The 6,705-nt window shown below is 43.9% G+C and overlaps 1 non-coding gene across 1 annotated transcript; it reads right to left on the bottom strand.

The window, feature by feature from the left end:
- Positions 1-5,859: 5,859 nt before the first annotated feature.
- LOC119473512 lies at positions 5,860-5,964 on the bottom strand. Its single transcript, XR_005202732.1, has one exon. It is a non-coding gene; the product is annotated as a U6 spliceosomal RNA (small nuclear RNA).
- Positions 5,965-6,705: the final 741 nt, after the last annotated feature.

Below are 6,705 nucleotides of genomic sequence, written 5' to 3'. Positions count from 1 at the left end.
ATAAATAGGTGGAGCACAGAGAACTTTTTGGAGCACTGAAACTCTTCTATAATAGTGGACACATGTCCTTATACATTTGTAAAAACTCATAGAGCTATTCACAAAAAGTGAGCCTTAATGTAAACTGTGGACTTTAGTTAATACTAATGTGTCATAACAAATGTGTGACGCACCAGTGCAAGATGTTAATAATAGGATAAATTGTGTGTGTCTTGAGGGGGTATATAAGGAACCCCAAACTTTCTGCTTGAGTTTTCTGTAAACTTAACGCATTCTAACAAAGTCTATGCATCATAAATAAATAAATAAGGAGCCCACCAAGAGCCAGCCTAGGGAAGTATTGAGAAAACTGAAGGGGGAAAACACCTGCTAAGAAATGAAAGAACTGAAAAACCAACAGGAAAAGATGAGACTGCTGTTCCTCCTTGCTCCTTCCCATTGGACACCGAGGTATACTGTCATCAGCTTTGTCAGGTTTTCAGTAATGATTAGATCAATATTTGTTCGTCTGTTTCTAAGCTCCAGGACTCCCTGCTGGAAGCCAGATGTGCAGATATAAATAAGACATAGCATTAGTCCTCAACTAGCTCACGTTATTGAGGAGGCATCAGACACAAAGCATAGAGTACAACGAAATGAAATGGACCTTGGGTGGCTCTGAGGGCAGAGGGGGGAACCCTGGACATTAGCTTCTAAACTTGGGGCCAAATTCAAATGGGGCAATTAATAAAAATATGGCCTGAGTCCAAAACCAATGTAACCCTCTGCTCTCCAGGACACAACGTAGGGGAGAGGATTTGGCAAGGTAAGGGGACCAGTGAGCTGGGACAGGTGCCTGAACACAACTGGTGATTCAGTTCCTACAGCCCAGGTGCTGCCTGTTCCTACAGCCCTTTCGCAGGGAGCCAAGACCACTGGGGGCTGTGTGGATGTCAGCCCCATTTATTCTCCGTGCCAGGACAATGGACCACAGCCACACCAAGCTCCTTCCCCATGATACCCTTCTCACTGCCTTGCCTTTTCCCTTTCTCTTTCCTTATCCTACTCTCCTTAGAGAACATGTTATCACTTCTCACTTGGATGAAACAGGTGCAGCAAGCACCAAGGGAAGACATTGCTGCTGTGGCTCTTGGCTTTCGTTCTCATTTGGTGGTTGGCCTCACTCCCAGTATGGCAGCCCAGTGGCTCTTTGCAGACCTTGGGAAATAGAAAGGAAACCCAGCACAGTCCACTGACTTTGGCTTCCATACTTATGTCTATCCAGATTCTCTAACGGCCACTAAGCCCCTTCCTGTTTAGTTGGTGAAACTGACCATAAGAAGAAGTGGAAAGTGCTGACTCACGTCCTCAGTGGTCAGCATCTCCTGTCTGTTGTGACTCCAGCTAACCCAGTGTCTGGCACACAGCAGACACTGTGGCTGTGACTCTACAGCAGTTCAGTCTAGGTGCTGGGACACCTGTCTCTCTGACCTTCTTTCCTCCTCCTCCCTTTCCCAAGAATACTCTATCTCCTTGCACCAATGAACCAACTTGCCCTGTTCCCTAGACAGGCCACACCCTTGCATTCCCCCAGGACTTTGCTCTTGCTCCTTCCTCTGCCAGGAATGCCTTGCTTCACTTTCACATCCCTACTTATCCTTTAAGATCCAGCTAAACTGTTAGCTCTTCTAGAAATTCTTCTCCAACTCTCCGAACGTGACTCAATTCTGTGTGTTTCCAAAGCTCTTTCATCTTAGGTAGAATGAAGCACTTTGCATAGCATCTGTTTTCATTCCTGTCTCTCCCAAAGACTCATTGCTTCCTTTCTATTTCCCCAGCATAAAGCAGAATAAAAGGCAAACAGTAGGTGCTCAGCAATGCTTATGGGATGGATTCATGGGCAGGAGGCAGTTAAATGTTATTTCATTTCAAGAGTATGGACACCATCAGAGCAGATGGAAACCATCTGGGAAATTCAGCTCTTCCTTTCTGGCATCATGCTCTCTAGCCTAAGCTCCACCTTCTCACTGTCTCTCCTGAGGCTGAAACAGCCTACATGGGCAATGATGCCCACTCTAGGAGAGTGGTGGCCTCTTTCCTAGAAACCAGCTCTCTTTCATGTTTCCCATCGCTGATTTGATTTCCAGCTTTGGCCCCCTTTGGGCTAATGACAGCCATGATTTCTGGAGGCTGCTTTCCCTCCAAGGGAGATGGAAAACGGAACGTTCACGCATCATTTGCTCATCCAGCATTAGAGAACACTGGGCTGCAATGGAACACAGTGATGAATCAGACCCAAGCTCTGCCCATGAGAAGCTCAGAGTCAAATGGGGATGGCAGATAAGTGAATGAATACTCCAAATACAGTGTGGTTCAGAGTGAAAAAGAGGAACTTGCAGGGCAGGGAGTGAGGAAGGGTGGGTGCATGTGGGAAGACAAACCAAAGAAAGGACATAGAACCAGGCTTGCATTGTTCAAGAAAGACTTCTTAGCAGAAGCAATGCCTAAGCTGCAGTCTTAAGCACATGACAAGATAGGATCTTAGACCATTTTAGATCCAGACACCTGAGTTATCTGGGACAACCAGGACAATGTCAAGAATGACGATAAGATGCTATCATAAAAGACCCCCAAGAACTCGCAGTTTCTATAGGTAGGAGAGGCCCATGGCAGAAAGTTCTTCAATGGCTACCTGGGTTTCTGCTGCCTTGATGCTGGTATAATTCAGGCCACACAGCTCAGAGGTTCTGGATTCAAAGATCTCTAGTTATTGGTCATATTTCCTATTGTCAGTCACTTCAAAAGGCCAGACCACAGAGTCCTTGTCAGATGTAGCCCTGTGTTTCAGAATCAGGATAGGCAGGAGAGTCAATCTACTGGGGACCTTGGGCAAGCCCTTAACCTAGCCCCAGTGTCCTGATTTGTAGAAAAAGGATGATAATGGTATTCCCCTTATGAGCTTTTAAGGATAAATGAGATAATGTATATAAACCTCATCTTTCAAGCCTCTTTTGCTCACCTTAGCTACACTAAGTTTTTCTTCCCTTCTCATATGTCTTCCCTTGGCTGGAAAGTCCTACCTCAGTTTATTTAGATAACACCTACTCATCTTTCAAGTCTCCCCCTGAAGTCACTCCTCAGGAGAGCTTCCCTGACACCTCAAACCCAAGTACCTTGCATCACAGAGGCTCATGGTATCTGGAATTTTTTTACATTGCACTCAGTGAATTTGAACATTGAACAGGTCATTACATCTCTGCCAGCACATTGTAAGGCCAGAGACTTATCTATCTTATTCAGTGCTGTATATCCAACTAACCCACAGTGGCTATCACACAGCAGTTGCTTGATAAACATCTGCTGAATGAATGCATAAAGCAAATAAATGAGAACTCCATGTTTAATAGGTATTACCAATACTATATTCTCAGTCTACCACTTACTAGCTACATGATTTTGTTGCCTCATCTATAAAATGGGAAGAATGAATATTCAAAATGACCCTGCAATGTAAGTGTTGACCTACTGTAGATAAAATCCTTATCTCGTAGGAGAGGCCCAACACGTGATAGTGACTATTCTCATCTTAAGGTCAAAGCAGAACTAGAACCTCTGTTTCTGAACCCAGAGAGACCTTTTTCTCATGTTTCCAAAGCTCAGAAAAGTATTATGGGATCTTAATTCCCACATCACCAAGTACCTTCAAAAAGAGACCTAAAGGGAACACACTGGCCATGGCTATGCCAGGCATGCTGTCTTGACAACTGTGGCCATCCTGGCTTGGGGGCTGGGGAAGATGTGCACACTGCTGCTTCTGACTGGAACAAAAAGGCAGAGGGAACACTGCCAATGCCTTTGTGCAGATTCATCATTTTCAATGCTCATTCTTCACATGTGTTTTCAATCTCACACAAAACATGGACTTCTGGTTTCCATTACCTTTGTTTCATTTTAGAATATAATGTTTTTTATAGTCTGGGGAAGGGAGGGAGAAAGTAAGCAAGCAAGTGAGCGTTGTGAGCTGATACGATTTTTATTTTTCCATCAGAACAAAGAGGGAAAGAAAAAGCCAAGAAACCAGGGATGGCAGAACTGCTTTGGGCTCCTTCAAGTCAATCATTGATTCCTCAAGCATTTATTGAGCACCTACTCTGCGTGCAGAGAGCTGGAATAAAGCAATGACTAACACACGGTCCCTGCAGTCAAGTAATCTGCAATAAGCAGATAAATGGACTCACAGCACATAATACAAGACAGATTTTTTCTTTTGGAAGGGAAGAGAAGAAAGCAGGGAAAAGATAAAGGTTAGTAAAAAAGTGAAGAAAGAATAAAAGAAGGGAAGAAAAGATGGGAGGAAGTGAAGAAAAGAAAAAAGGGATAGGAAAAAAGAAGGCATGGAAAGAAACTAACACATATTCATCACTTCCTATGTGCCAGGCACTATGCTAAGAATCTTACATCTTGTATTTTATTTAGCCCTCATAACTTCCTATTAAGGGGAACCCACTTACCATTTTACAGGTGAGAAAACAGAGGCTTAGGTAATACTCAAGGTCTCACAGCTGGTAGCACAATCTGGAGGTGCACAAGCCACAGAGCTCCTTGCCTGACCTCCTCACACAAAGGCGTTACCAACTCAGCTCTGCTCTGAAGAAAAAACCCTCCTTCTAAGATGTACGAGGAGCCCAACACCTGGTTATTCCACTGGCTCTTCAAAAGCCTCCCAGAAACACAGCCAGTTAAAATGGATGGACTTAGAGATCATCTGATCAAACCCACCTGAGGAGACACACATTCAGAAACAGGTGGAGACTTGCCTGAGGTCTTGTGGAGAGTACAGGAGACCTGGGGCCCAGTCCTCCCCACTGGAGCCCATGGGGAAGTCAGCAATGCCAACAGCTAGGGCATTTAATTGCTTCCAGACGAGGGAAGACTGCAGTCCACCCTCCTCGCTCCATCCCATCCTGGCTGAAGCAGTCCCAGGTCTGCTGAGCAGGAAGGTTTGTTTTGGCAGAAAGCTGGGTGCTGTCCAGCTCGATAATCATTTGTGTTAACACGCCATTATGTGTGTCGTTAACAGACTTGGCAACTGGGACTTGGCTTTTTCTTCGCTTACGTTTTCTTTTTATTTTCCAAAGATAGAAAAATAAAATGCAACCCCCATGTATGAATCAGAAAGACCAAGATTCCCAGCCACACAGGTGCTTGCAAACTCTGCCTGGAAGAAGAGGCTTTACCAAAAGCATGTCACTGTCCAGCAAGTATCTCATGGCTTTGTTCTTGAAGGAGGCTCCATCTGACATCATGGCTGGGGTTTGCTCCTCCTGACCAGGGCTCACACATCCAACCTTTCCTATCATGGCACACAAGTGCCCTCTCTGCCAGCATAGCTCATGGAATGGAAAATGTCAGGGCTATGGAGTCAAACAGACCAGAGATAAAAGACTGGCTCCACCATGTTGTGGCTTTTGATAACTTGATGAAGAGATTTAACCTCTCTGAACCTCAGTTTCCCCATCTGGAAAGTGGGGTTTAACAATGAGATAGTATATCATTCTTCCCTTTATTTATGCCATGCTTAGCAATTCATCTATTAAAAAATGGGAAAGATAAAGAGGGTTAAAAGATAATGTTGTACTCGTGATATTTAATAGGACTTGAATATAATGTACTCAGAGTATAATGATAAATCAGACACAGGCCTTGCCTTCCAAAGGCTTATAGGCTCATATAGGGGAGCCCAATATAAAGAAATTTAATTCCTTTATTATTCCACAAATACACTGTAAGGTGTTCTTCCCAAGTCCAAAGTTAAGACCCTGGTTCAAGCCACCATGTTCTCTCACCTTGACAAGTGCAACTACCTTCTTTAAAATAGATATATATATGGAACACTTCACAAATTTGTGTGTAATCCTTGCACAAGGGCCATGCTAATCTTCTCTGTATAGTTCCAATTTTAGTATATGGCTGCCAACATGAGCACTGCAATTATCTTCTAACTGGTCTCCAACTTCCCTCTCTTGCTCCTCCAGTCTGTTCTCAGCAGAGAAGCCACCATGATCCTTTCAAAACACCAGTCTGATCATATCATGCCACTCCTAAAAACCTCCCAATGGCTTCCCATTAAACTTAGGGGAAAAATAATCTAAATTCCTTCCTTAGCCTAGAAGATCTAATGATTTGGGACCTGTCTGTCTCACTGCCCTCCACACTCATTCTGCTCCAGCCACACCAGTCTGCTTGTTCTTCCTTGAGCACACCTAGAAACTTCCCACTTCTGATTCTTTGCTTTCTCTCTTAGTATAATGCTTCCCCAGGTGTCTGCACAGCTTCTTCCCTTACTTTATTCACATCTCTGCTCAAATGTCATATCAAAGAGGCACACTATCCAAAACAGCATCCCCATTGCTTATTATGTCCTTACTTTGCTTTAGAGAAAAACTCATCACTTTCTAAATTATATTATATACCTGTTTGCCTGTGTTCAGCCTCTCTCACAAGAAAATAAATGTCCAAACAGCAGAGATTTTGGAACACTGCATTGCATGTGCTATGTACTCAGTAGACATTCATTGGGTAACTGAATTAATGCAGAAATTAACACACACTGTGTGCCAAGCACTATAGTAAGCACTAGTGAGACCAACTGGACAGAGTTCTTCCCTTTTAGTCAATGAGGGATTTGACAGAAGGAAGCCCCGTAGGAGCCCTGAGGAGGTACCT

The sequence above is a fragment of the Cebus imitator genome, unplaced genomic scaffold (assembly GCF_001604975.1).
Source record: "Cebus imitator isolate Cc_AM_T3 unplaced genomic scaffold, Cebus_imitator-1.0 Scaffold163, whole genome shotgun sequence".
Lineage (NCBI taxonomy): Eukaryota > Metazoa > Chordata > Mammalia > Primates > Cebidae > Cebus > Cebus imitator.
The sequence above is the reverse complement of the archived record's forward strand: the minus strand, read 5'-3'. Positions and strand labels throughout refer to the sequence as shown.